We start from the raw sequence: 21,113 nt of genomic DNA on the forward strand, positions 1-21,113 counted from the left end.
GTCTTTTTATAACAATTCAAAATGGCGGGAACCACTGACAAGTAAGAATTAATTGATACTCTTTTATAAGCTAATCATAAATAAAAGTAAGAATGAAAATATAAGCTTTTAATCAATAATGATCGTTACACATTTGAGAAAATCATTATAAATATCTCTGCAAAAAAGGCATTGCCGGCCTCATATCCCTTATGGAACATGCTGCGCTCGGCCGTCTATAACTACAATCGCTTTTTCATGGTATGGAAGTACGCTCTATTCTAGAAGATTTGATTTTGTATAGGTCCGAAAATACCGCGGAATTTTACTAGCTGCGCGAGGCAGGATGTTTCTGGAGAAATGCAAAATTGATAAATAATTGATTGTTATCCCATCTTAAAGTTAGGTTACAAATCCCAATGAATTGTACGCCAACCGTCATACCATGCGTCGACTTAGCCCCAACGGCTAATCGGAGTGCATTGATGTATGTATTTACAAGTATGAACTCGTACTGTGGTTCTATACAGTCAATAGATACGTATCATTTAGTTAGGTATCAGTTCCCAATGAACTGAACGCCAACCGATACAATTTATGCTTTGATTTATCCCCAATGGCTAAATCTGAATGCACGTATACCTAGGTTTAATAACCTTGGCCAACTTAAAATTTGCACAAGCGAAAATTAAAAAGACTTACCTGTTTCTTGTGGTATAAATTCCTCATTGGAACCACTGTGTGAAGAAGCACTTTCACTATTCCGTATTTTACGTTTTAATTTTCGAACTTTATGCAGTAGATGATAAATGTCATCTTCGTATTTCTTAACACGTTTACGTTTCGGCATTTTGCGAGACTCCACGAACAAGAAACTTAGTTAAATTTCTAAGAAGTGACTTGAGTGGTCGAGCACTAGAAAGCGTATGAACGGACGGAGCGATGGCGGCCGGGAGGTAGAATCTAGGCATACCCACTAATTAAAAAATAAAAATTTAAAAATAACTCCAAACTAAGTGCAGAGTGGTGACACCTACCGGCGTAACTACAAGTGTATATATATCTTCAGTTACTAATCTCTTCGGACGAGGCGCTTCGTATAATTATGATAGAACTTCACTTCAGGTAAGTTCGTTTAATCATTAATTGAGGACTGCCAACGATCTAAGTGGTGAAAATGGAAATATTGTTACATATTCCAGCCTCTGTAGTAATGGTACTAACTCAGCATATCTTTACGAGCACTATGTCCCATTTACTTGACTGTTCCATCGCATGGCATGCATTGTGCTATTCCCGTAAAGTTATTTCTGTAGGTCTGTCGTGACCTCAAAGGTCAGGGCGTGCCCTTGACTGCGTGCGTGTCGTGGTTGAGTACCTTATTATTTTCAACGCTGGCTCAATGGGTTTAGGAGTAGGAAGAATAGATGCGGTAGACAATATAATAAAATAGAATAGAATAGAAATAATTTATTCGTGAGCACAAACACAAAAATAGAAAATTATACAAAACAGAGAAACATAAAAAGAGGAAGTGCCACGAAATGGTCTCACCTCAGCATGTTGCTGGCGACTTCCAGCGCTGATCTTCCGATGAGACCATCCGGTGAAACAATCACGACAGGTTACAAGAAAAACAACAAAATTAATATGTAACATACAAAAGACAGACAGAAATAAATTAAAAATACCAATTAATCTGGCGTCAATTAATCTATAGAAACTGTTAACTGTGAGATTTAAATAAGTACAGTGAATTTTTAAAAAAGAGAATACTGTTTCCGCCGTTTAACAATGACCTACTTGCCTAGCTAGTCAATATTGCCTACGAAGCATGGAGGTCCTGGGATCGAATCCTCGTAAGGGCATTTATTTGTGTCTTATAAACTCATGTTTGTTTTTGACTTATACATTTTCTATGTTTTATATATTTAATACCTATCTAAATATATCCATCTATTATTATATATCGTCGTCTAGTGATTGCATACACCTAATATTAAAAAAACCGGCGGCAGTGCGAGTTCCGTACTTTTTAGTATTTGTTGTTACATAATCTGTGAAAATTTCAACTGTCTAGCTATCACGGTCGATGTGATACAGCCTGGTGACAGACAGACGGACAGAGGAGTCTTAGTAATAGGGTCCCGTTTTTACCCTTTGGGTACGGAACCCTAAAAAAGCCACAGTTTTTGGCAGTCCTATATTAAAAAAAAATTCGGTGCCATATCCACCCATTCTGGGATCACGGATCAAGCGTGAGGGCCAATAAACAGGCGGGGACAGATCCGATCTGTCCCCGCCTTTAAACACTTCCTGGGCTTTTTTGTTCTCAATAACTTGTTATTTTGAGTGTTCCCGTCTGATATGGATTTTACAGTTAATTCATAAGGTCAGGCCGGCCTTGCTGTATGGATCCGAGTGCTGGGGAGTTCGAAAGCAGGAAGAACAAAAAATGCATGTCACCGAAATGAAAATGCTTCGATGGGCTGGGGGTGTGACCAGACTAGACAGGATCCAAAATAGATACATCCGGGGGTCGTTCAAAGTGGCCGAAATACCGCATAAAATGCAAGAAAACCGCCTGCGCTGGTTCGGCCACGTAATGCGCCGAAATGAAGACCACATGACTCGAGAGGTACTGGCCATAGAAGAAGGCAAAAGAGGTAGAGGCCGCCCACCAACCACCTGGATACAGACAGTCCAAAAAGACTTGCTGACGACGGGCTTAACGCCAGAAATGACGCAAAACCGCCAAGTTTGGCGAAAAAGTATCAGGAGGGCTGACCCCGAATAGGGATAAAAGCCAGGGGATTGATTGATCATAAAAGTGAAATTGTGTATTAGATTAGATTAGATTAGATATATTTATTTCACAACATATGATTACAGTACAAATTACATTAATGTCAATTTATAAGAATCTACATTGTGATCGTCAGAAATAAATTTAAATAATAGCAAAATAATCCAATATTAATTTCATTAATTATACATTATATGAAAAATTTCCCCTGAGAAAGATCGTCAAATATTTATATTATAAATATTTATACGCGTATCGCGCTTCTACGGTTTGTTGTCAAAACAACATCAACTCATGCCGGAAAATACTGGTCTCTGGGCTGGGGTCTCTATACGTTAGCAACAATAGTTCAATGTTAATATAACACCATTTTGTATGCTTACTTCATCAATGGACCCGGGTATGTCCGTACGTCCGACGGAGAGGTATGGGCACTGTGAATGACATCTCGCTTTGTGTGGTAGGGCACAGCACAGCGGATGTCATTCCAGATATAGAGCAGAGACCAACTGGGGAAGCACCTTACAGAAAACCGCAGCCAAATAACACTAGACCCCACTCATAGTGTTGTGTTCCTGCCTGTGAGTAAGGTTGCCAGAGCTCAACGAGGGTGCAGAGAGTCAGGGTCGACAACGCGCATGTAACTCCTCTGGAGTTACAGACAGTTGCAGGCTTACATAGGCTACGGAGGCTGCTTATTAACATCAGGCGGGCCGTATGCATGTTTGCCACCGACGTCGTATAAAAAAAACAATACCAATTTGACAGTCTTTGTGTAGAAAACCAATATGTGTCACTTATGTGTAAAATATTAATACCTACATTGTATTATTATTAAATAAAGAACTCCGAAAAGAAATGTGAGCTTTCATGTCGTTACTAATTCAGAGCTTGGCTAAATTGTAGTCTACGCGGAGCCTAAAATGTCTGAAAATAGATTTTCATCATATTTAGGTACTTATAACGTTATGACAAACTTTACCTTTTGTTTGTAAATAATAAACACGTATGTCATATCGTGTGTCGTGTGTGTGTGTGTGTCGTGTGTGTGTGTATCGTGTGTGTGTAAAGACCTCAGCGAACTCGGCGCCGTCGACTGGACAGAAACGGCTTTGGACAGAGTAGCATGGCGGTCTTTGGTGTCGGAGGCCAAATTCCACTTCGGGTCGTCGCGCCACAGCAGTAAGTAAGTATGTCATATCGTCGCTATACTTACTCAACCTCATATCTGCAGCAATCATTTGATGGAAATGTCGCTTTTCTTTCATTCGGAATATGGGTGTTTTTGTCATCAAATGAGTGTTGCAGATACGAGGTTGAGTAAGTATAGCGGCGATATTTGAGTTTATATAACGAACAACAAAATGTTAAGAAACTAAGTATACTTACGTTTTTTTTTACGGCGTAAATAACGACAAACTTATTTTTCATTATTTTGCTTAAATTTTAGCGAAGCAAAGGCGCAGCCGTATATGGTGACGTCATAGGGCGCGCGCTTTTTATGGGACCGTTTCACTTGCGGTACGCACGCCACATTTATTTTCGCATTTTGTAATGAGACAGTATTTATACATAATAACAAAGAAAGATATAACTCCGTAATAGATGGATACAGTCTAAGGAAAAGACGTGCCTCGAAAATCACGAAAATTTGATTCTCGATCAGATGGCACCACTACCTTTGGCCTACTCTCGTATAGAGGGCGTTGACGGTTACGTTTGTTATTTAACAATTTTAACGCATATCAGTGAAACGCCGTTTCCTGCGATTAGTTGCCAAGCGGACCAAGGGCTCCCATGAGCCGTAGCAAAATGGCAGGACAACGCGAGGAAGATGGTGATTGAAACCGGCATAATTAAAACAGAGAGAAATTTCCAAGTAAACCAACATTTTATTTATAATTCAAATGCTGGGAAAATCATATTTATCACGGGCAAGGCGAGAAGGAAAAGCAATTACATCTTGCTCATTTAATTAAGTATGACGGCATGGAACGGGAAAAATGGACGAGACATTTCATTTTTAGAAAATTTAATAAATAAGTAACATGTTTTTTTTTGTCAAAAATTTCATTTTTGGTACAAGATTTTATCACTGACTATAGTTTACTTCCAACGGGCAACTAACACTCATCGAGACAATTCTAACAACCCCAAACACAGTTCGTTTGCGTTGTGTAAAATTTCAGCTCAATCGGAAATCGGGAAACTTAGCTTTCAAGATTTGACCCACACTAACGAAAAACTAACACATACTAACAGGGCAAGTTAAATAAAAGCTTGTATAAAGGGATTACAGGTCGATTTGTCTCAGGCTGTCAGGTAAAAAAATAATTTATAATGTAAATAATTCACCCCACGAGTATACAGGGTGGAAAAATTGGATTCTGATTCTGACATGATTCAAAAAAAAGAAAAGTCTTTGAATGCAGTTTTGATTAAAAAAATAAATAAAAGAATGTTTATAGTAAGTATTTATACTATTTGTATTTTTATATTTATCCCAAATAGTTCTAAGCTACCCTCCGGCCCGGGGTGCCACAGAAAACCAGCGCTGTGGTATTTATTTATACCAGAGCATATGTTGAGTGGCGTCCTTTTGTAGCCACTATAGCGGCGCCAAAATTTGTTGTTACCTTACCTTACTCCTTTTTCTATAACTACCATTGTACCTAGCTTTTACCTAAGTGTTTAGTGAGTAAGTTCTTTTTTGTAACTGAGGTGGCGCTGTTTGTAGAAGGTCTTTACAATAAATGTCTTTTCTTTCTTTCTTTCTTTCTTCTAAATAATTCACCCCACGAGTAAACAGGGTGGAAAAATTGGATTCTGATTCTGACATGATTCTAAAAAAAGAAAAGTCTTTGAATGCAGTTTTGATTAAAAAAATAAATAAAAGAATGTTTCCTTTAAGTAAAATGAGCTAATTTAAGAATACGAGTATAATATTTATTTTTCTCCGTTAAACGGACCACTAGTATGGATAAGTTGTATACAGTTAACAAGAAATATTCCCTAGTAGGTAATACTCGTATATCACGAAAAGCCGTAGCTTCGTGACATGTTGCGGATTACAGCCCTAACCAACATAAATCGTACAAGGATTAGATATATAATACGACGATTTTTTCTCATCTTAACATTATTTCCAGTTGCATCCTAAAAGAGCCCGAAGTCCGTTCTGCCAACTAAATCATGAGAATTAGCGCTGGCCAAGAACTGTCATCTGGCCTGGAGGCGGAGCGTTGAGAACGAGCTGCAAACATTAGGACTGAGCTGAGGGCCTACCGCGAACCACGTTCAACGTGTTGTCTCTCTGTCGCACTTGTAAATTCGTACGTAATTGTGACAGGGAGACCACACGTCGAACGTGGTTCGCGGTAGGCCTTCTCGGACGAGGCCCAGACGGTTGCTCAAGACAGAAAGACGTGGATCTTGTGGAGGTCCTATGCACCTCCGAGGTTCTCTAGGACGGACAAAAACAACTGTCATCCGCCCGCGCAGCATGGTTCCCCTATCACTAAGTCCGTCACTTTCGCACTCACATACTTGTTAGAACGTGACAGGCATGGTGATAAGCGTGTGATAAGCGTACCGTGCTACGACCCCTGATCTTTTAATCCAGAAGGAAAGACCAGACTTTTTTGCTTTCCTGACGATATTATCCTTCACCGACAAGGGTTTGGTATATGTCTTTATCACACTGCTCCGCACTTTGAAGTGACGTCCGGTTCTGCGATTATAAATTTGTACAGTAGTTTCTTGATTTGTATGCAACGTCGTATTTTGTATTAGATATTGAGTTTCCAAAACGTCTCGCTTGGCGCGCTGTTCAAAATCCCATACAAAAAGAGACTTAACGCAAACTCGTACGTCATATATATATATATCGAATGAAATTTACACTAGGGAGTCTTAAGTCGTCCCGCCGTCTTCGACTGGGCCTGCCACGTCCGCGCTTATCTTGCTGCATCCAATTGGTAGTAAAAAAATGTTAAAAGAATCTAATTATATTTTTGAAGCCAAAACTAACTATTAGCAGCTTTTATATACATATTTGCAAGGACATTGCTGCTTCTATTTTATTAATAAAACCCTTTTCATATTTCAGAAAAGCTAAGAGCATACAATGTCTTTCACTGTCAAGAGAATTAATCTCGAAACTTAGGTATATATATATTATTATTTGGAAACAATAACATAGTTGATAGTATATAACAGTAACACAATATCAGGCTAATACCAACGTACACTGTCATGTGATGTCATTCATATATTGGGCATTTCACTCGTACTTACTTGTTGGTACCTGTATTGGCGCAGGCGAGACGCACGGTAGCTGAATAACATGATTCAAATATCATTTTAATATCAGTGTACGTTCGAATTGGCCTGAATATGTCAAGCAGGTACCCTAAAAATATGCCTACTTTGCGTTAAACTATATCACAACCTCATTTAAGCGTTACAACATGATAGTACTAATGGTCTCTTTAAATTTGCATAAAACAGTTATATCAACATAATACAATGTAATTTTATATTTCAAATAATACAGCAAGTAGACGCATTTTACGGTAGGAACCTACATAATGTCTTTAAGGTAGGTATTTTACCACTGTGAAAAATATACATATATGGAAGCTGCAAATACCCACAAAAATGTAATTAAATAAAAGTATAAGTGTTCTTTTTAGAGTAGGTATCTACAATTCAGGTTTAGATGTCTGTGCGAGAGTCATGCCTATTGTATGAGATACAGTTATTATGTACTTGATACCTGATTTAACAGAGAAGTTGTCTTACCTCTAAGAGATCTGATGTCACTTATTCTGAAAATTTGAGCCTATGAAATTATCCTTATAGTATTTTTCAAATTGGAAGGGAACGATGATAGATGTCAATTCAATACAATTTTGGGCCATTTGGCATTTTTAGGTTATAAATTGTATGGAGATGACATCCGTCATCGTACCCTTCCAGTTTGAAAAAGACTAACTTCGCATTCACAATTGTTTTATGAGGATTACAGGAGGCAAACGAGCAGACGCATCTCCAGATTGTAAATAATTCATCATCATCATCATCATCATGTCAGCCGATAGACGTCCACTGCTGGACACAGGCCTCCCCCAAGGCTCGCAACTCCGACCGATCCTGTGCCGCTCGCATCCACCGAATTCCCGCGACCTTCACCAGGTCGTCGCTCCATCTCGTTGGAGGGCTACCGGCAGTTCGCCTAACGGTACGCGGACGCCACTCCAGAACCTTCCGGCCCCACCGGCCATCAGTTCTCCGACTGTATGTAAATAGTTACCGTTTGTAATACCAGGTACGCATACTGTTTTTAAACAATCCACTATGGCAACCGAGAGGAAAAATTCATAATATCAAAAGAACCCGCGGCGTCTTTCAAAGATTCAGACAATGGTAAAAGCCGCGCAAAATTGACAAATTTCTCAGGTACGAATGTCTCTCACACCCCGCGTTTCGTGCAATATTAAAATAGAGGTGGCAAAAATAACGATTGTTTGTATTTACACAAAATTTCACGAAAAGGTTCTAAAAATAGAGAAAACGGTGCTGTAAATAGTGTAAATTATGCAGATAATATATGTGTCGCATATAGCTATTAAGGTGTTTTATTGTACGTTTTGTTATCTTAATTTGGTGTAATTTTGTGTGTTTTAATCATTATGAGAATTTCATTTTATTTCCATTTCATGTGTTTATGTTTTTATTTATATGTTTGTGCGTAGATTTAAGCAATCATTTTATTAGTTATTACAAGAATGTCCCACAATAAATATATACCCATTCCCTACGATGTGTAATAGCGTAAGCTGATTGGCCAATAAATTCTAACTGACTCTGCACAACTCACCCACGTGACGTAGTGGGCGGGGCACGGTCGCGCACCTGTATAAATATGGCTGCCCGACCGCTACTTCTCCACAGGATTGCCAACGGTAGCCACCTGCACGGACGCACCTTAACCGCACACAGCCATTTCGAACGTTTTTTCCTGCGGACCCACCGACGGCTCCCCTGAGCCGTGGCAAGCGGCCGACGCGGCCCCGGGAAGCACCTTTTCCCCGATTCCACGGGAAGCCCTGTGCCGGCTTACCCCTCGTGAGTTACTGGATCGTGATCGCATCCTGGTGGCTCGCCTGGGGGAGGTCGGCAACATGTCTCCAGCCATGGAGGCGTGGATGGCGGCCTACATCAGGCTGCAAGGGCATGCCCTGGGAGAGGCGGGAAAGCTGCTGCCTGAAGACGCCCCTCTACTCCGCTTCGTGGAGAAGCACCCGGACTTCCTGTCACCTTCGGCAGTGAAGAGGAGACCGGAATGCAGCCCTCCAGAGAAGAAGGAACCGAAACGGGTCTGCCAAAACCCGTCTCCGCCTACCGACCCGCGACTCCGCGCCCAAGCGAGAGCCGCCCTGCAACCCACACCAGGCCCCCACAAGGGCCCTGACAGCGCCACAGCACGCACCGAAGCCCTCAAGCCGGGAGCAATAACCTCCACGGCGCCCACCGCAACGACTGCGGGGCCCAGCAACAGCAGCTACGCGAAGGCCGCAGCCCTCCCCTCGGGCACAGCCAACGCGTACACAGCGACCACCGGCAGCAAGGCTGCAAAAAAAAAGACGATACCATTAAAAAAAACAACAGCACCCAAAAAAATAAAGATACCTGCACTAAAAAGAGCAATAGTGCCAAGCAGTCTTGCGGTGAAGATGATGTGGGTACTCAAAAAAAAAAAAAACTCAAGTACCCACCCATCTTCGCCGAAATTCTTCCCAACTGGCCGAGGGTCCTGGAGGACCTTACGCAAGTAATTGGGACACCGCCCTTCACTACGCCGATAGGGGAGGGCATCCGCTTCGAACCCCGCTCCGAGGAGGAATACCGCATGGTAATTCGCCACCTTTCCAAACTGGAAAAAGAAGCGACCGCTGCCATCACAGAAGCCGAGAAGAAGGGAGAGACCTCAGACATCATTAAGCCGCTTTTCAACATCTACGGGCTGGAGAGTGAGAAGCGGCTCAAAGTGGCCGTTAGGGGCCTCCCCATCAACACGCCTTCAGAGGAAGTCAAGACCGCCCTGGAGAAGCTGGGCCACCCCGTAGAATACGTAAAGGAGATCAACGCGAGAGCGGGACGCCCGGGCTGCATCTACTTCGTTCAGCTCGCGGGGACTGCCCGGGACCACGCGGGCATCTACGGGGTGTCTGAGCTACTCCATCTGAGGGGAATCAAGGTGGAGGCATGGCGCGGGAAGAAGGGGCCCGCGCAGTGCCACCGCTGCCAAGGTTTTGGCCACTCCTCTCACGGCTGCCACCGACAACTGGCCTGCGTCCGCTGCGCTGAACCGCACTGGGCCGGCCAGTGCACGAGACCACTGGAAGTAGAAGCCACATGCAGGAACTGTAGGGGACCGCACCCAGGAAACCACAGAAACTGCCCTGCTTTCAAGAGGGCCTACCGCCTATGGAAGGCCGGGAAATCATATTTCTCGGCCCCGTCGCGCCCAGGCCCCATCACCAACGCCACGGTCGCCAAGCCCACGGTGGAAGAGTCGGCGCCTTCAACATTGATGGCGCCGGCAAACCCCCCCACCCAAAGGGGGGTGGCACGACCGCAGCCGGCGAAGGAGCCCGGAACCGCTGCGAAAATGAAGCCCACAATCAAGACTGCCACCATGAAAACAGCGTCAACTCAAACGACGTCTGCCCAGACTCCGTCAACAGCTCCGGCACCAGCCCTCGAAACTGCCGCACGCTCCACGCCGCCGCCAGCACCAGCACCCACCTACTGCACGCCCCTGGATGCCAACGACCCCTTCGACGCCCTCGTCCTAGAGGTCTTAAGCATACCGGTCGGACCCAGAAGCCCCAGACGCATCATCACGCCGCCACCAGCGCCAGCACCCATCTACCGCACGCCCCCGGCTGCCGACCTCTTCGACGACCTCGTTGCGGTCTTGAGCAGCCCGGATGGACCTAGAAGCCCCAAACAATAACAACAACAGGGCCATACGAGCCCGCTCAGATGCCAGCCCACTTTTTGGGCCTCAAGAGACCCGCCCGTTGTAACGGGCGGCGACACGCTACCGCCAAATATCCAATGAAAGGATGGAAAGGCAATTCGCCCCTCCTTCGGAGGTGCGAAAGAAGCAACGGATACTTCTCCACTTCTCCATCTACACTACACTTTACTAACTATAATCAAGTGTTCTTACTAACCCTCACAGTCACACTAACCAAGTACGCGCTGAGTGTCGAGATTTTCTCCACTCAGAAAGAAGAAAGAAACAAGTACGCGCTGAGTGTCGATATTTTTCTCCACTCAGATAGAAAAAAGAAGCTTGAAAAATAGTCTACGCTCAACAATATGGGAGCGTCCGAAATAAACCTACGGCGTGTATTTTTAACAAACGTAAGTTAAAAAGAGGCGTAGAATTCAGTGTTATAAAAAAATAGTTTATTTATTTATTTATCCTTGACTAACAATGTAAAAACTGTGTGCATTGTTTTTTTTTTTTCGAGCGGCAATGTACTGTACTAAGTTATCACATGTGACGTCGCTTTATTTTTTGCGTACGTTTTAAAGTGATTATACAATTTCGTGCTGAATTATTTTATAAGGAAAAATCATCATCATCTTCCTCGCGTTGTCCCGGCATTTTTGCCACGGCTCCATGGGAGCCTGGGGTCCGCTTGGCAACTAATCCCAAGAATTGGCGTAGGCACTAGTTTTTACGAAAGCGACTGCCATCTGACCGTCCAACCCAGAGGGGAAACTAGGCCTTGTTGGGATTAGTCCGGTTTCCTCACGATGTTTTCCTTCACCGAAAAGCGACTGGTAAATATCAAATGATATTTCGTACATAAGTTCCGAAAAACTTATTGGTATGAGCCGGGGTTTGAACCCGCGACCTCCGGATTGCAAGTGCTCTTAAATATCTTTATAAGGAAAAATATAAGTTGTAAAATTTTATTAATTTTATTACAACTATATGTAGTATAGTGCATGTATATTATGTACGAATTGACCTGTTAGTCAAATTGAAACTGTCGTGTATACTAAACATTAAACGAATTAAAATAACGGCGAGCGTGATAGGCACCTTTGCGTCTGGACGGGCGCGGGACGAGTGGTTTGACTAGGTTCTTAGTTGTGTCTTTATTAGTTTAGTTTAGTTTATAGTTAATTTTAGGTTAATTTATTATTACTTAGTTTTTGTTTAGTTTACTTTTTAGTTAATTTAAATGTAATGATTGATATCTGTACAATACTTTATGATATTAAAATTAAAATATTATAATATTTTACTAATGAAGTTCCGTTTTCATAGCATGTTCTCATTTTGTATCGTTTTATGATTTTCTCTTATGCGTTTGAGCTTAGGTACCTACCTATATATAAAGTTTTTCTTTCCAGGAAATTTCAATGAAATTTTTAAAGGGGTCATTCTCAAAAAAATATGTCTGCGGTTTGATTCCCGCGACCCATACAAATTTTATGAAAAGAGTCGTGACAATTAGACGCTAACGCAGACATATTCTCAGAAAATGATCCTTAAAATATTCCGACGAATTAAATCTAGCGCCCTTTACATTTTAATAAATGTCAATCGATTTAAGATTAGCTCAAAAGTCGAAAAAATTGGTAGGCAGGTAAGTTTAAAACGTTATCCTTGTAGCTACATATTAGGTATTCAATTTTTTCCCGTCAATCATCTTTCCCTACAAGAAATCTACCCCGCTTTTACTTGAGAGGAAAGAGGGCGCCGCTTTCCATACAAACGTCGTCCAAATTTTTCGCCCTCGATATTAGCGTTATAGAAATTATTTTTACGCAATTTGATGTATATCAACCAAAGCTATGCCCCTACGTTTGATGTTTAGGGTTTCGTACCCAAAGGGTAAAAACGGGACCCTATTACTAAGACTCTGTCTGTCCGTTTGTCCGTCTGTCTATCCGTCTGTCTGTCCGCAGGCTGTATCTCATGAAGCGTGATAGCTAGACAGTTGAAATTTTCACAGATGATGTATTTCTGTTGCCGCTATAACATCAAATACTAAAAAGTACGGAACCCTCAGTGGGCGAGTCCGACTCGCACTTGGCCGTTTTTTTGTTATTATTATAGGAGTTAGGAGCGAAAAACGAATTCCACACTTAAATACTCCTAAATAAAAAAATCTAACGAAGGGGCATATAGCTGTAGTTAATATACATCAAATTGTGTCAAAATGTTTTCAAAAATGATAATATCCAGAGGAAAATGGGGACTACGTTTGTACGGAAAGGCGGTTTCGGGGCGGCCGTCCACTTTCGTCTTAAAGCAAATAAGTTTAAAACAAAATTTTATATCAAACTAAAACCTTGTAAATTTCAGCCACGCACATGAAAAACTTGTATATTTTAGACTCAAATTATTCCTATTTGAACCTATTGGAAACATATTTAAATTGTGATGAAAAGTTTTGGAACATCTGGCTTTTGTAATTTTCTCTCAAGTTTGTTGCGGGTTCGCAAACTTATTGTTGGTAACTAACGAATTTTTAATTTTTACAAATTGAAGTTACGGAGAAATAAGATAGGTATTTATTTACAAGTAATCATAAACAGCTGTGTAGGACAGACAATCAAATTAGAACGACGTTTTATCCACAATATTAATTTAATTTACTTTTTAACAAGCAGAAACGTCTGCGAACGATGCTATTAAGCTTAGAATAAATTAAAAAGTTGAAAAATTATTGCCTCAGGTAAGACTTGAACTCACGGCCTCTAGATCGATACTCCAGCGCTCTGACAACTGAGCCACTAAGATCTCATCCATAGCCAGCCAATCTTTCCACCATATGGGTCTAGGGAACCCTAGCGATATCTACCAAGGCAGTAATTTTTCCACTTTTTAATTTAATACTAAGTTACAATTGTACATTTTAGCTCCTATAGATGCCAAGGTGAAAGAAGGACGATTACGTTGGTACGGGCACGTAATGAGGCGTGAAGAAACTCATCCCATAAAACGGGTCCTTAATCTCCCAGAACAGCCGAAGGGACAAGGCAGGCCACCTTCTACATGGTGGTCTAACGTGCAGAGAGAGGTCCAGAAGCAGAACATTAACCCACAGACAACCCGAAATAGAATTCTTTGGCGCAAAGGTACGGGAAGACCCGACCCCAGATAAACTGGGATAAGGGTAGGACAAAGAAGAAGACAATTGTACATTTTGTAACTTACCTTTCGATGTAGTATCCTGTAGTGTACTTTGTACTTTTGTGCTTTGTTATGAATAACGAAAGATTAATTTTTTCTGTTCTTTTAATTAGTGTTAGCTACAAAGTTTGCAAACTGATGATAAAGCACCGCGACCACCCATCGGGTCCCCTTCCTCAGGCAGCGAGCAGAGGCCCGAAACTCAGCTTATTTGGCCGTAGGCGGTCGCTCGATTAAACATCATACATCCTTACATTTTTGCTCTGAGAATTTAAATCTTAAAATTTAATCCTATTTTTATAATTGAATTGAATCACTTCTACAAAATAACCGACTAATTTCAACAAATTTTCTTCCCTAAAAATTGATACTAGATTATACTCTCAAACTGAACATGTGACATAATATCTATAGAGGAGTTTACGACCTACTTTAGTCATTTGTCTACATAATGTTGGTAGTAATTAATTTAGATAAATACGTCTGATATTGTTCTGCATGTGAGATTGTATAATTCTTAGATTTAAGGAACTTAGTATTTAATTATGTTCAAATACAATTGTCATATTGTTGAATCAATAAATAATAAAAAATAATAATTTTAAGTAGTGGCATTTAAGCCTTTCATACGTATCTTGAAAAAAAAAAGACTCCGTCATCTGACTACCTATGTCCCATAAATCTTGTTATAAAATATGCTTCTTTTGAGAAGAATGTGTACCTAAATACGAGTGAGCAATAGTGCAGTTTCTAGAACATTTATTATATAACTTGGAAAAAGTAGAGGGTTTCAACATGCTTATATAAGGATACCTATAGTAAGAAATTTAGGCTTTTAAGTTTATTTTATGATGTTCACAGAAAAGACTCAATAACCACTTCCTAAGACCCAGTCTTTTTGGACTTTTCAATTTTAAACTCTTATTCCATTATAGTTAAAAAATCGATTTAATTTTGTTCTTTTAAAAAGACATCGGGACTTAGGGGTTAACTCATTTAAAAAAAGGTTTTGACCCAGTTGCGAGAATAACTATTTCCGAAGCGTCGTTTTGTTCTTATCTAATTTCCCTCGGGTTTTTCAAAGCACATTGATTGTTCCTGGGAAGATTTTTCAATTTGCATATTGAGAAAATCCTATCATACTTACTTACACCCTTTCTCGTGATAAATTCTTCAGATATACTTTCACCACTCTTTATTCGTCAAAAACTGACGAGTAAGTTGCAATTTATCCATAAGTGTCGTAGTAGTAGTAGTAGTAGTAGTAGTAGTAGTAGTAGTAGTAGTAGTAGTAGTAGTAGTAGTAGCAGTAGTAGTAGTAGCAGTAGCAGTAGCAGTAGCAGTAGCAGTAGCAGTAGCAGTAGCAGTAGCAGTAGCAGTAGCAGCAGCAGTAGCAGCAGCAGCAGCAGTAGCAGTAGCAGTAGCAGTAGCAGTAGTAGTAGTAGTAGTAAACTCTTTATTGTACAAATATACACATTAAAAATTACATGGTACAAATAATAAGATGTACAAAGGCGAACTTATCCCTTTGAGGGATCTCTTCCAGTTAACCTTTGAGTAGATGAGAGGAGTAAGTGAAAAGAGGGTGACAAATGTAGCAAAATGTACAACAAGGATAAAGGATATAAATACATACAAAATTAATAGGATAAACATATAATATATTACACAAAAAGGAATGGGGAAAATACACTAAAAATTGGAAAGAAGTAGAAAAATATAAAACAACATACAATACAAATATAGGCACATTAATCAATCAGAATAACCATAGCTTCTTTAACCTCTCCTTGAACGACGCAAGCGATTGCGCCTGTCTGAGCGAAACTGGCAGCTCATTCTACAGCTTCACTGAACGCACTGCGAAGGACTTGTTGTATCCACGAGATTTGTGTGATAGATTTGTGAAGTAATATATTAACATAATTTTTTATTAGTTAAAAGAGAACAAAATTACTTGTTGACCGAAGCGTAGCGAAGGTCTACTACGTTTTGACTCGGGCATTTTGCTTTTGTATGTCCGGATGTTCTTCTCTACAGGTCGCAATTATTCTCAACCGATTCTCGTGAAATTTTGTGACCAGATTCTATGATTAAATATAATTTTTTGTCGATCGGGTTTTTGGAAATTTTCAAAATGGCGGAGTCGAGTCGTGATAGCTCGCACCTAAACAAATAGTCGTATCGATATCATGTTTTTTTTTGTTTTTGAGACATGTTAACAGTGAAATATTTACGAACTGTCAGTTAACAGTGTGGGCGATGGTTATACATGAGTTTGAACCACCACCGCGATGATACGACTTTACGACACTAGTCTTAAAAAAATATCTTCCTGTTTATTTATTTTCAAATAATTTATTTATTTATTTATTTTTAGTCACATGCATAAATTTACAGCTAAGATGCCAAAACGTTTATGCGGTAGAGATATTACATACAATACATTCTATAAAATTTAACATTAAAACAAAACAAGAAAGATGAAATAAAGTTCAGGTCAAATCAACAGACATCACACATAAATTAAATTAAACGAAACAGAGGAGAGGATGTCAACCATAAAGTTAAACATAATATATACAAAAATGCCATAAACCATCCGTCAAATATATATTAATAAAATTTAAGAATTTAATTTTTGTCTTAAAAATTTGACTGTAATTATATCATTATTAATTAGTTACTAAATAAAACTGATAAAGCAATAGATACAATGCAAAACCGACTAAAACTAAATTCAACTATAATTATGACTACACCTACTTAAACTTTTCTAATCTAAATCTAATCAACTTTAAACCACTCAAACAACCCACCCCGCATCGCTCCCGATGCATAAGTGCCCATCACGCTTATAACCGCGATATACAACCTCTGCACTAGAAACGAACCTCTGCGCAGAGTTAAAAACATGAGCATTGGATACATTGAGTCCATGAGAAATTGAAGGATTACGAGTTTTAGATGTTCGTAAAATTCATTTACCTACATCCGGAACCCTTATTTATAACAAAGAAAGCTAGCACCAGGTGGACTTAACTTCCGTAACTATCTTTTAACAAATTCTAGTCTAAAATCTTGTTCAGAGGAATCTGAGTTCAATTCCATTGATATAAATTTCACATTACTACTGTATTTGTTGGAGAGATACGGCAATGCTTGTCATTACTTGCTTTGGAAAAGATTCTATATGATTTCCCAAGGGTGAACAAATCGATATGTTTTGTCTTTCTTGATTCTCGCGATTTCTTTGTATAAAATATTGCCAAGTAACTGATAACAAAATCCTAATTCTTGATAAAGTAAAATTACGTATGGTACTACTTGTAGAGGTATTTTATTTTGGAGAACGGAAAGATAATGTTAATTAGGGTATATAATCAACTTCTTTTCATGCGATGCTATGGTTGTTCTCTTGGGTCACTAGGTTGGTTTAAGGGCATTTTCTTTGTGCTACGACATGGGATTCTTCAAGAAGCGGGTATTTAGGGTTCTCAAGGGTCGGCAATGCTTAAGTGGCTCCTGTGATGTTGCTTACGTCCATGGGCCACGATGACTGCTTCCCATCAGGCGGCTCGTCTGCTCGTTTGCTGAATATCACATAAAAAAAAAATATTCAAAATCAAAAGTGTGGAAGACTTATTCGTCTGTATTTGCCTTATTCGCACGCATAACGCATAAGCGCAAATAGCAAATACGCGTATCCGTTCACTTGTCGGTTTTTTGACACACTTCAAAGGACACGATAAAGACGCAGGTCAGTTATTCACCAAATACGGCGAAGTGTGGTACCCCTATTTGTTGTTCGCTTCACATCATCATTGGCCTTATCGTCTGTGGCAGACGATTTATGGTGTAAGACCGGTGGGAGAGACACCGTTTTTGATGGCTAAAAAGACCTATGCGAGACCGACATGGCCTACCGCAGGCCTGACAAGAGAAGCTTGCGGAAAACGGTACTGAAACGTCTTGACGTCGTTTTTGCCTCTTGTCAGCGAGTGCGGCGAACCAGGACTCATCACGTCACGTTTTGCGTTCGCAACCGCACCAAGAAGAACACGACGAGGTAGTCGCGAGGGTTCCATCCTGTGCACATGCCCTAGCCAACGCAGGCGTCTCTGTTCATAAACATATATTTAGGCAAATACAGCGAAACCGCATAACGAATAACACATAACGAAGTGTGGTGCCCTTGAGCGACGCAACCGATTGCGCCTGTCTGAGCGAAACAGGCAGCTGCCTGCTAATGAGCTCATAAGGCAGGCATTTTATTTCTCATGCACTAATCATCGTAAGCGATCTTCAAGTTCGTATAAAATTGCGATCAAAACTGTAACAAATTGCTACATCTAAATCAAGCTCCAGTCATATTAAGATATAAATAGCATAGAGTAACTTATACAAGAGCGGTACTGTCATAGTAAATTTTGTAACCCCAGTAAATTGACTGCCATCTGTCGACACACTTTAAAACTAAAAATGAAGATTTATAAAGATACGATTAAATGTATTTAAATATGGATAATTGTTTTTTTTTATTTGCATTAATTATTTTTATGATTTTGACCCATGTTCTTTGACTGATATGCGTTAAAATTGTTAAATAACTAACGAAACCGTCAACGCCATCTATACGACAGTAGGCCAAAACTAGTAGCGCCCTCTGAACGAGAATCAAATTTTCTTGATTTTCGAGGCACGTTTTTTCTTTAGACTGTATCTAAGACTAAGACTAAGACTGTATCCATCTATTACGGAGTTATCTTTGTAAATAGGTACTCTGTATGATAGCAGTTTTAACCAAACTTTCCGTACCCAAAGGGTAAAAACGGGACCCTGTTACTAAGATTCCGCTGTCCGTCTGTCCGTCTCTCTGTCTATCACCAGGCTGTATCTCATGAACCGTGATAGCTAGACATTTGAAATTTTCAAAGATGATGTATTTCTGTTGCCGCTATAACAACAAATATTAAAAAGTACGGAACCCTCGGTGCGCGAGTCCGACTCGCACTTGGCCGGTTTTTTGTCGTTCGTTATGTTTTTTTTTATGTAATAGGAAGCAAACGAGCAGACGAGCCGCCTGATGGGAAGCAGTCATCGCCGCCCATGGACATAAGCAACACCAGAGGAGCCACTTATGCGTTGCCCACCTTTGAGAACCCTAAATACCTGCTTCTTGAAGAACCCCATGTGTAATAGTGAGTAAAAACCGTACTGATAAATATTTTGAAATATGTCTCACGATAGTTTAAGTGCGATTAACCCCATGTCATAGCGCAAGGGAAACACCTCAGAAGGTAGCTCATTCCACAACTTGCACGTTCTGGGCAAAAACGAGCGAGATGCCCGCTTGTTTTTGGTTTGCCACGTGTCAAGAAAGTGAGGATGAGCTTTGTTTCTTTCTTTTGTTACGAATAGCGTATTTTCTTTCTCACACAAGAGAAACAAAAGTCTGTGAATCTGCGTTAGACAGCTCATTAGTAACTAATTGACTTATCAGTGAAGTGACGGACATGGGGCGGGCCGAGATAAAAATAGCCTACCCTCATATGGGAAAACTGGTTTAGGGGACCGCACGGAGCGGGCCCTCCTGTCTCAGTCATTTTTGCAGTTTTGAATTTCAAAATATTTTGTCTTTTAAGCAAGGTTTAGACTAGCAATAACTTGCATGCAATTTAATTAATTTTTAATTTTATTTGTTTTGTCTTTTTATTAATTATAAAACAATTCAAGTCTCGGAGACCCTTTACATCTCTGGATAATTTGACGATCTTTTTTATTATTATATACATTTTATCTCTGACACCTAGAGACTTTTAGATCTCTAAACAATTTTAGTACTGCTGTTATTTGTATAGTTTTTATTAGTTTTTTTTTGTGTAATTTAACATTTATATTTATGTAATTGTTTTTTGTAATTTTGGATTAATTTTATTGTTTGTAAAAATTGACATGTAAAAGTGCCCCTGTGGCCTATTTGCTGAATAAATGTTTGATGTTTGAAACCTTTTATTCCATTATAGTTCAAAATTCGAGTTGGTTATTTTTTTTTCTTTATTTAGAAACAAACATTCTCTTATATTAATAAGTTGTTACAACATACGGTAATCAGACTTATTATAAACCTACAGTTTCCTTAAATGTGACGTTTTCAATTAAAAGGTACCACTTTGTCGCTTACCATAAGGAAGCAATTTGATTGTACCTTTATACGAATAACCTGTCAGAGCGTCCTTAATATGGCAATCGACAATATGGTACCTTTTGTTTGAAAACGACACAAATAGAGAAATATAATTATGTCCTTTTAAAATGTTATCGGGCCTTACGAGGTCAGAGATTTACATTACGAATATTTTGAGTGTTAAGAGGGGGCGTAAAGCCAAAAAATTAGATAGGAACAAAAGATTTAGCGTGCCGTGCAAAACATGAAAAAAAAATGAAAAAAATGAAAAATGAAAAATGTTTATTTCTTTTAAAACATACAGGTTATTATACAATGGTAAAGATCTCCTAGTAGGTATACAATACCTGTGGCAGGAGATCCTGCTCATCCGTTATGTTACGAGTAGTTACCTATATAATAAAAATAAATGAACAAAAAGTACTTATATAAGTACTTTTTATATATTAAGTAAGATTAGAAGCTTAAAAATAACAAGTGGAAATTGCATGATTTTGTGTAAGTACATACTTGTGTGTGTGTGTGTGTGTGTGTGTGTGTGTGTGTGTGTCAAACATACAACGGAAGATTACGCGATTGAGCGGGTTTTGACGTTTTTCGTCAATACAATGTGTGGCCTGTAATAGACGCAAAAAATTAAACTGTAGGCTATTACTCCTCAAACTGACCAACATTTGTTCAGCGACTTTTAAAAAGAATGAAGACTTTAGACTTCGTATATTTCATAGAAAATAAATATTATCTTTAATGTACGCCATTATCATTGTGATTGACGTTGACTGTCACACCTTAAACATAACAAAATTCGCAATACATTGCGTCTTGGAAATAATTTTAAAGTGTGTTAAAAATCAAAACACAAGTTATTTTTAAAAGTCGCTGAACAAATGTTGGTCGGTATGAGGAGT

At 39.6% G+C, this 21,113-nt stretch overlaps 1 long non-coding RNA gene across 1 annotated transcript in view; it reads left to right on the forward strand.

The window, feature by feature from the left end:
- The first annotated feature begins 3,200 nt into the window (after window positions 1-3,200).
- The window catches only part of LOC134750699 (uncharacterized), a 116,171-nt gene continuing 98,258 nt past the window's right edge, over window positions 3,201-21,113 (forward strand). The window contains exon 1 of the long non-coding RNA XR_010128580.1: window positions 3,201-3,404. This is a non-coding gene — a long non-coding RNA (uncharacterized LOC134750699). The remainder of the gene's footprint in view (window positions 3,405-21,113) is intronic.

This window comes from Cydia strobilella, chromosome 20, assembly GCF_947568885.1.
Source record: "Cydia strobilella chromosome 20, ilCydStro3.1, whole genome shotgun sequence".
Classification (NCBI taxonomy): Eukaryota; Metazoa; Arthropoda; class Insecta; order Lepidoptera; family Tortricidae; genus Cydia; species Cydia strobilella.